The sequence below is a fragment of the Crocuta crocuta genome, unplaced genomic scaffold (genome assembly GCF_008692635.1).
Source record: "Crocuta crocuta isolate KB4526 unplaced genomic scaffold, BGI_CrCroc_1.0 scaffold408, whole genome shotgun sequence".
Taxonomy (NCBI): Eukaryota; Metazoa; Chordata; class Mammalia; order Carnivora; family Hyaenidae; genus Crocuta; species Crocuta crocuta.
This window is the reverse complement of record NW_027527444.1, coordinates 4,139,244-4,148,966: the sequence shown is the minus strand read 5'-3', so window position 1 is coordinate 4,148,966 and position 9,723 is coordinate 4,139,244. Positions and strand designations below refer to the sequence as shown.

At 53.1% G+C, this 9,723-nt stretch overlaps 1 long non-coding RNA gene across 1 annotated transcript; it reads left to right on the top strand.

The window, feature by feature from the left end:
• Positions 1-3,817: 3,817 nt before the first annotated feature.
• LOC144229725 (uncharacterized) lies at positions 3,818-8,286 on the top strand. Its single transcript, XR_013334575.1, has 3 exons — positions 3,818-4,312; positions 4,880-4,985; positions 6,306-8,286. It is a non-coding gene; the product is annotated as an uncharacterized LOC144229725 (long non-coding RNA).
• Positions 8,287-9,723: the final 1,437 nt, after the last annotated feature.

Here is a 9,723-nt window from a genome sequence, read left to right as displayed (position 1 = left end):
CCTACAGACTAGCAGGGTGTTTGTGCAGATGCAGGACAGGTGAGGCAGGCAGTGCCGGCCTCTGAGGCACACTGAGAGCTGTTCTGATCGTGTCCTTCATTTGCGCAAAAACTTTTAAAAATCCTCATTTCTTACAAGACTGCCCACAGTCTGGCTACTTTGTGTCCAACCTCATTTAGTCCCCTCTTCCGTGCACCGTGTCCAGTCACCGTGGCCTCCCCTGCTCTTCCCGGCATGTCCGGCTCGTTCCTGCCACAGGACATTGCACCTGCTGTTTCCCAGGCTTAGGACTCCCCCCTTCCAGTTACTTGCACGTCTCCCTCATCTCCCTCAGCTCCTCACTTAAGTCTGTCTCCTCATCTCAGTGAGGCCCCACCGGAGCATCCTGTCCCCCACCACGATGTGATACGTAGGGCATGTCACCTCTGGGGCGTCTCTTCTGATGTGCAGAGCCCCGGCCCGGGAACACCACCAGACGACTCCCGCTGAGGTGCCCTTGGTGGTCCTCCCCCCTGTCAAGGCCGTGACTCCCAGGATGGCTGGGGAAGTGGTGTAGACCAGAGGAGGCTCGCTCAGGGGGCGTCACGAGGCGGCGGGTGTGCCGGGTGAGGTCCGCAAGCGGGAGGGGGACACGCGTGGGGTGTCCGGTGAGATCGGGGCCGGGTCTGGAGTTCTGCTCGCGGTGTGGCGGCCCCGGCGTGCCGCAGGGAGCCTGAGGGCCCTGCGCTGTCTCTGCATCATTTCTGTGAGTCTGGAACTATTCTAATGCAAAATTTCTGTTTAAAAGAGTCCAAGTTTTCATCACGTGGACATTCTGTTGGCCGCCTCCCTCCTTATTTTCTCCGTAGCCTGTATGGCAGCTCGAGTCTGCGTAGTTTTGCCAATTTTGTCATGGTCTCCGACCCTGCCAGAAGGTGAGTTCCGGGCTGCAGGGGTTTCGTCAGGTGCCCAGAACAAGGACAGAGCCCAGTGTGCTGTGTTACCAGTGCTCAGGAGACGCAAGCTGCATGTGAGGGACCCTGGCGTCCGGGCTCCTACCTCTCTTCCCCCCACCGCTCTTCACAGCCTCTTTTGCACACTGCTGACTGAAGGGCCATGGGTGACCCGCCCTGTCTGGGCAAGTGGCTTCTCCCACCCGCCAAGCCCGCCCCCTCCTGTCTGCACACCCAAGTCTCTCTTTCAACTTGTGGATCAAATGCCATCGTTCCAGAGTTGCTGCCTCGGACCCTCGAGCACGGAAGCAGCTTTCGGCTCTGCAGGCCTGCCCAACACCTGTCTGTCCGCCCCGTGGCACTCACCATCCAGCCAGCCGCCAGGGCTTCCGTGACTTCCTCCACAGACCGCGGCCTCTCAGGGTCAGCGTGACTTCACTCATCTTATTCCCCGTGGAGGGAACACGTGGAGGTACCCGTGGGCATCTGTTGAGTGGGTAAAGCCGAAGGTCGACGGGCGAGTAAGGAGGAGGCTGGGAAGGTAGAGCCCGAGGCAGGTGCGGTGGTCACTTACCACGTGGGTTTGGGGAGAAACGGCCGACATCAAGCCAGCAAGTGGTCTCCACGTTGACTGTTAAAAGTAAATACGTGGTGGACATGCTGGGCCTGAGAACCTGGAGAACAGAGAGTGCGGATCAGCGCCGAGGAGGCTGAAAGAGGGGGCACCCAGAGCCGGTGCCAGGTGAGGGGGCCCCAGGGTCTGACGGGACCTGAAGGGGCGGCTCTCTTCGGGAGGCTGGAGGAAGCGCACCGACTTGGCGAGGCCGGATCTGCAGAAGCCGGGGTGGCGTGCCGAGGGCGCGTTAATGTGTAACGCGGGCACAAGTCTCTGCAGAGCTCCAGGGTCTGCGCCAGCGCCGGATGGGGTGGCTGCTGGCCGATTACCCGCTGGGATCGCCGCGCGGGGTCTCGGGCCTGCCAGGAGGGCACGTGAGCAGGAGAGAGAACATTCCTCCCGCCCGGCCGTGTGGAAACCTGTATTTTTCCGCAGCCTCATGAATTTAACAGATCAGACCCAGTGAGTGAATCTGAGATGACAAAAGGGACGGACAGACGGACGACCAGGTTGGTCCTGTGATGAGTGTGTAAACCTGGGCGTGTAAACATCCAGCCTGGCCGATCCGAAAATCCGGGTGTCTGGCACGCTGGCTACAGGAGACCGTGCCCAGCTCCCTGGTGCCTGGAGGCCCGCTGACTCCAGGGGCCCCCACTGCTGTCCCACCCCGGCCCGGCTGGCCCTTGCCTGGAGCGGAATGTAGGGGACGTGGAACCATTGAGCACTGAAGGATTGAGGAAACCTACGCTTTGGACCCGGGGGCCCGGCTGCATGAACAGCGCCCCTGGGCTGGGCCAGCCTGTTCTCTGGAACGCGAGCCTGGCACCTGCAGTGCCCGGCGCAGGGCTGGGGCTCTCAGAGCCGGGGGCACAGGGAGCGGGAAGGAGAACTGAGCTGTGGAAGGACCCAGAGACGTGGCCTTCACGAGTCTGTCTTCCCACGAGTGTGTGGATGTGTGTCCCGTCCCTCCCCTGCAGGGCTCCGGAGTCCGAGGGTGCCAGGGAGGGGAGCCCACGTGCGAAGGTGGGGAGACAGCGTCCTTACCTCATTCCTGTTCACTGGCACTTAGCTTGAGCTGACGAGTTCTGCAAGTTCCCTTTGGTTGCAGGTAAAACGTTGATTTCCTCCCTGCTTGGGCACAAGCACTCCTTCAGATTTTACCTGGAAAACCCACAAAGTTGTACGTTTCTTCCGGGAACGCTGTTTCTCATACGCTCACACTGTAGTTAGGGTGCAGGAGCAGCATGGAGCTGTCTGCTGCCACTGAAGACCTATGCCTGGCCAAGTGGCGTTCGGTTGAAGGTGGCAAACAGACTGAGCGAATGACGGTGTTACTTGGATGTGCTGGTTTTATTTGTAAGAAAACAAGCATGTTTTCCCTGGAATGCTGAGGATGCTGTGTTTGTTTCCTTGACGGAATAGCCAGGTCCTTGGAGACAGCACTTCTTTGGACTGTTTGATCATTAGCTTAGGAAGGTTGGAAAGCCACAGGGTCTAACCACAGATGTGGATGCAGCCAGAAAATCTGATTTTGTTTCCCTTGGCCCTTTGATTTGGCCTGGGAAGCGGTGCTTCCCTGGGACACACGGGAAGGTGAGCGGGACTGTGGCCTCGAGAACCTGATGGGTGGGCCCCGGGTAGGGAGCGTGAGGCAGGGCCAGAAACAGCAGAAACAAAACATACAGGCGATTCCATGCAAGACGCACCCGAATCTCTGCTGCCTTCCCTGATTGAGACTAAAACAATTATTACCTCGGAGAAGATACTTTCCAGAGAACAGCTCTTCTCTCTGTTGGCCTAATGCATTATTAGTCCCGTTAGCTTCCGAGTGACAGAAAGGAAGCTCTTGTTATCGACTTGCAAAAACGAAAGCAGTCAGAAGGCAGCTGGAATTTCAGAGGCTCCCCACCTGACACAGGAGGGAACTCCCCAGGCGACCCTGAGAAGACGATTGTGATGCTTGCTGCTTCGGACCCTATGAGAAGTGGGCCTTATTAGCTTCTCACGCATTTCAAGGCAAGTGGCCTTCTTCTGTGAAGTCACGGTTCGAGTCACAGGGACGTCTGAGTGGCCGGGCGCAGGTGTGGAGTCACGGATGCTGTATAGTGAGCGCCTCTAAGGCCAGCGTGTTTACCATTGCTAAAAACGTCCGCCGTTCTCTCTGCGCGTGCGCAGTGCATGTTGAAGCTCTGTGTCGCTCCAGAGTGTGTCTCCGCCCTGGGGAAGGGGCTGGGAGTTCGGGCGGAGGCCAGGCAGGTGCCTGCGGTGTACGGCTTCCAGAAGACAGCTTGTCGGCCAAGGCGAACCACAGGCACGTTCAAACACTCCAACTTTCCTAAAATAAGCTGAGCAGTGACAACAAAGTGCTGTAACATAGCGCTGGAGTTTTTTTCTTTTTCTTTCTCTCTCTCTCTTTTTTTTTTTTTAAATTAAACTCACCACACTTTTTCAGAATGAAGAGAACTTAATGGTGAACATCCTGTTACTGGGGAAGGGGTCGGTTCTGGAAATTTTGGGTAAATGTTCTTCTACCTTAAAAAAATTTTTTTATAGTTTATTTATTTTTGAGACAGAGACAGAGAATGAGTGGGGGAAGGCGAGAGAGAGGGAGACACAGAATCTGAAGCAGCTCCAGGCTCTGAGCTGTCAGCACAGAGCCTGACGTGGGGCTTGAACTCACAAACTGCAAGATAATGACCTGAGCTGAAGTCGGACACTTAAGCGACAGAGCCGCCCAGGAGCCCCTCTTCTGCCTTTTGAAAGGGTTAGTAATCGTGGTATCTGGGCTGTTGGTGGAGGAGAGCATGAAACAAACACCTTCATATGTGGTTCCTTAGCAGGAGGTTTTGGATTTGATGCGTATTTAAATGGTCACTGCAAGTCCACTTAACACGCATCGCCTCACGCAGTGACACAGCTTTGTCCCTGTAGCGAGGACGTCTGTCATATACTGTCTTGGCCGTTCTCAGACACGCGCGCCAGTGCCGTGGCGGGGTCTCAGGGGACCGTGTATGGAGACGCCGGGTGGGCCTCGGGCAGAGGTGTTCTGTTCAGGACAGTGTTTCCAGGAGAATGACAAGCGGTGAAGAGGGACATTTAGAGGATTATGGGAAAGGGGCAGGTGCTCCGCACGAGCGTCCGGCATGGGGCTGGCCTCACTGAACCCCAAAGGGTCTGATGTCCACACACGGGGAGCCCGGGGAACGCATTTGGGGAGCGTGTCAGCAGACACCACAGCAATCCGCAGCAAGTGTCCACCTGCTCGGGACGTCTTTTTAAAGCGAGTTCAGCTTACCGCTTCTCCTCCGAGTTTTCCTTTGCTTAATTGCAGGTGATGATTCAAAAGAAGGCTTCACCTGTGCTCGGCCGGCTTTCATCTTTTGCAGACAAAGCAGGCTGGGGCTTGGGCCCCGGTCCGTGGCGTGCTTAGGGCCCAGGTATTAAAGGGGCTGGATCACCCTCAGGCTTTTAAGGGTTTTTTGGGGGGTTAAATTGATGAGCATGTATAATAAACTGAAGCTCTATTGTTGGCGGATTTTTTTCCTTGTATTTGTTATTTTATCAGTTAAGAGATGGGGGCGGGGGGGAACATTCGCCTTTCCTCCCACGCCTCAGATTTGCCTTGAGATTTGTCATCGACCAGGCTGGGCTTGGATCTTCTGAGGATTTTTGTACGTTTCTGCTTCTCAAATAATTACCTGGAATCCAAGCACCGGAGTGTCTCGATGGCCAGTGTGTCGAGTCCTGACAGGGTTTGCGTGGGGCCCAGGGGGCCGTTGTCCCCCGTGTCCCTCTGCGGCGAGGGCCTGACCTGCCCATGCTGGCGTGGGGGACACACCCAGCAGGTCTGTCTCTGCTGGAAATCAGGACTTCCTTTATGTCAGTCTGCCATTTTCTTCTGTTCATTTGTGTCTTTGGGATTCTGTTTTGGTCAAAGCGGAACTGAGTGAATTTAGTGAGCGAGTGAGTTCTTGGGGCTGCTTACATCTGGGCAGCAAGGCCCGCGCCAGTCAGTTGGTTTCCGACAAGCCCGTCTGGGCTGCAGACGCACTGTGTAGACACAGCGCACATGAGATAGCGCGGCTCTCTTCCGGTGGGGGCTGTTTAAAGCAGGCTGTTCAGTGTGCCCCCGTGCTTCCATGACACGTGTGTGCACACGCACCGATGCATGCATCTGGGGGTGGGAGGCGGGACTACTTTCTTTTTCCTTCTGCAGTAGGGCGCCATGCTCGAGAGCGTGTGGAAAAGCTGCCCAATACAGAGGAAGGTTGTATTGACTTTGTTCTCAGCCTTCGCTCTTTTCCTTGGGCCAAGGTGACTGAGCTCTCTGCCCGTACTTGCCGCAGCGCCCGACTCTGGCTTCGTTCTTTGTAAATAAAACAGAGTCCCCCTTCCCTGCACCACGGTTTGCTCCTAGTCTGCTCCACGGCTACAATTCAGTCTAATCGTATCTCTTGGAAATAATATGAGAAAGTTATGCTGTTTTACTCCATCAGATTTAATAAGTTTGGATGCTTTCCAAGTGCTAGGCATTAATCACACTTAAACCCAGGGCTTGATAGTTCATCCACCCGGAGTATTCATGTCAGAGACATAAAACAATCTGCTTTAATGCCCGCAGTTCCCTTTAAATTGAGCACTTGCCTTGTGTTAATAAAACTTGCTTCAAATTGAGGGGTTGGGGCGAGGACTGGGGGTGGGGGTCTTTATGTCCTGTAAAGCGTTTCATGGCCGAATTTTACTTTCCTGTTTTAAAGCTTTGCAGCATTACATGGACAAAAAGAAGGAACCAGGTGAGCTCAGAATAAGGAAGAATTAGTTACAGGTTGGCAGCATCCAGAGCTTGCACAGAACGTACAGAGAGATGAAGAGAAACGTGGTCCTTGAAGTTGGACAATCCTCCTGATGTCCTTCCTGTGTCCTACTCTGGGAGACGGTCACACTGGGCGCTGGCGTTCGCCCGCGTTCCAGGAAGAGGGCACGATGCGTGCTGTCTGCACCGCCTGGCGCGATCGGTGGGGCTGCAGGGACGTGCACAGACCGAGCAAACATTCAGAACTACAGTCTTCATCACCAGCATGCTGTGCTCCTCACGCTGGTTTCACTCTGTCCCTTTAAGCGGAGGTGTCCTGTGTCTTTGCCACTGCGTGAAGCCGTGAAGAGAATGCTTTCTCGAATGTCTTTCTTCATTTGGGTACGGAAGTCTTTATCTTGTAGCAGAGTTGCTTTAATATTTAATCAGAGTGACGGAAGTTTCCATATGTTCATGTTTTCCTAAGGATTCATCCAGGTCACTAGGAGAGATTTGCTCCAGGGTGAAGAGAACACGGAGAACATGAACTCTGCCAGAGGGAGGCACTGGCTGATGCTGGGGCTGGGTCTCAGGTGGCTGTCCATCCTCAGTCCACAGAGTGGGGTCAGTGTGGGTGGCCTGCCAGGCTCTGACGCAGAAGGACCTGTCGGCCGACACATAACCCTAGGAAGCACCCAAATTGAACGGCGTGGACACTCTAACTCCAAGCCACACGATGTGTGGTAGGTACTTGCTGAGTGGTGTGGTGCCCACAGTGACATCAGAGCAGCTCTGAGAAGGGGCGGGCGAGGCCTGGGTGTTAGGTAGCCTCCATGCGAGTGCTGGCCCTTCCTCTGGCCTCATGCACTGAACCCAGCTGGTTTGTGCATGACCTGGCCACTAGGGGATTTTTCTGGAAGTGTATTTTATTTCACTGGATAAAGACTATACATGCAAGAAGTTTCGATTTCAATCTGCAAATACAGGATGCTGCCTGGCCTGAAATGAACCAACGAGCAAACAGACGAGCTGGACGACTGTGGTAGAGCAGAGCACCTACTCTGTAGGTGGGCTCAGCCTCAGCACAGTGGACACCACACAGTTGCTTTCGTGTCTGATTTTCATCATCCCTGCTGAAAAGGGTCTGTCTTTACAAAGTATAACTCAGCTATATATGGAGTTTATCTGCTTCAAGTTATGTGGACATCTAAAATTAACACCGTCCTTGGTATTAACGTTCAGAGTTTAGAATATGTTTCATTGGGCTCATCTTTCGCTACTGGTCATAAGTAATCTATGTGGGTCTGTAGGTACCCACATTCAGCATTTATTTGGGGAATGTAGGCCACCAGCAAGTCGTAGTGAAGTCCGCTGGCATGATTTACAAGGCTGATGTGGGGAGACAAGGCTTATCCCGTAGGAAGCTGATGATTCCATATGGTCGTTGTAACGTTTCCTGGAAATATCTTAATCCCTGTGACATCATCCTGTGAAAGAAGCTGTATTCCATGACTCATTTCTTAGACATTAATTTAAGAAATCTTTGGCACGTGCTATTATGGCCCAGGCAGTCCTGTCGATGTCAGGGACAGTAGCGAGCAGAAACAGACCATATTCCTGCTCTCATGGACCTCGCACTTACTGGGAGGGAAGACGGAAGCTAGCAATGTACAAGGAGTCAGTGCTGGTGAGGGTTCCAAGTGCTGTGAAGGAGTGACCAGGGCCTTCAAGCAGAGACCTGAATGCAGTGAGGGAGCAAACCTTGGAGGTGGCTGAGGGAAAGAACATTCTAGAAGGAACCATAAGTGCCAAGTCCTTGAAGTAAAAGTGTGCTCAGTGTCTTCAGGGAACTTCCGTTGTTCCCCTACAGCATACACTGATTGTGTAAGTATGTTTTTCACTTAACCACGATGTTCAAGTATCAATAAATTGCTTTCCCAACCAGATTTATACCTGTTTGAGGGCTGAAACTATATCCTAAATGTGCCCTGTGCTTTCGTGATGTTTAGCCTGATGGTGAACCCGTAACAAGTGTTCAACAAACACATTAAAATTAATGGACTCAGTGATTAAAATGTTAAAATGAACCATAATGTAATGGATATGTAGTTCATATGGAACATTTTTCGAGGAAAAGAAAAAACTCTTGCTATCTCAACCTTTCTTTTTCAGTTTCCTTTCCGTGAAGAGTTTATGTAGGCTCATCAGGCTCAAATTCATGATTGAGCATTGTCCCAGGAATGGCCTGATACTGGATAGTTGATAACATTTTTTCTTACTATAGAGTGTCCACAAGATCAAGGTTCTGTCCTCAGATTCTACAGGTAAGCGGAGTGAAGAGGGCAAGTGCAGCTTCCCAGCAAACACCACGACGCATGGGAAGTGTCCTGGAAGTGAGTTTTGAGTTCATGGTCATCTTTATTGAAGGTAGAATTTAGTTTATGTTGGAGATGTGCTCCGAAATTAGTTCATATGATGAGTGAAGTGAATTAAAAGCATTTCATGTGTATTTGGGGAGTTTGGATTTAGAGGAAGCCCGTGCTAAATCACTGGAAAGGGAAAGAATCCTTATGTGACTTTTCCAGCCCTAGTTGATGTAGAGACAGACTGAGCATGTGTGTGTGTTTCTCTCTATTACATGGTTATAATGGGGAGAAGAACATTCCAGAGGGCAGTAAGTGCAAAGACCCTGAGGCGCCTCAGGACCCAGAGGCTTCTTGGAATGCTCAGTGAGAGTCAAGAAGGTCATTGTATTGTGTTCCCATAGCACACACTGTGCAAATCTCTTCGCCGCAGCCAGACTTTGACTGAAGGGGGGGGGGACAAAACTCTGTTCCCAGCTTCACACTTGGAGGTGTGTTGTGATATCCCAAGGTCAAGGTGGGAGGAAACCAGAGGAGGCCGATAGGAGGGGAGGAGCACAAGGAAAGGGAGAGGGCGCTGACTTCGTTCGGGTTTCTCTAACTGCAGCCCCTGAGGCAGGGATTTGAAGGCAAGTGGTTTATTTGAGGGGGGCCCTCGTAAGGCTCATGAGGGAGGGGGCCAGTGAGTCAGACAGGCTCTGGAATTTGCAGGGCCCAGTGCAAACCCAAAATGCCCAATCCCTTATTCAAAACTGATGAAAAATTTCAGGACTATCACAGCAGAGCCTTAGGCCAACCTGAAGGGGGCGCTGCTAGGTGACGGGCGCTGTGCGACCCTGGGGTGCCCTGTGGAGAACCTGGGTCCTGTGCTCAGCAGGGACACGTGTAGGGATGTGTCCCCAGCAGGTACCTGCCCGGCTTCATCTCACGGGGACCCTGAGTGCACACACTGCAGGGCAGTCCCCGGGGCAGGTGTGTTCATTCACAGCCCCCCTCATCAGTGGGAGCTGTCTTGGGGTG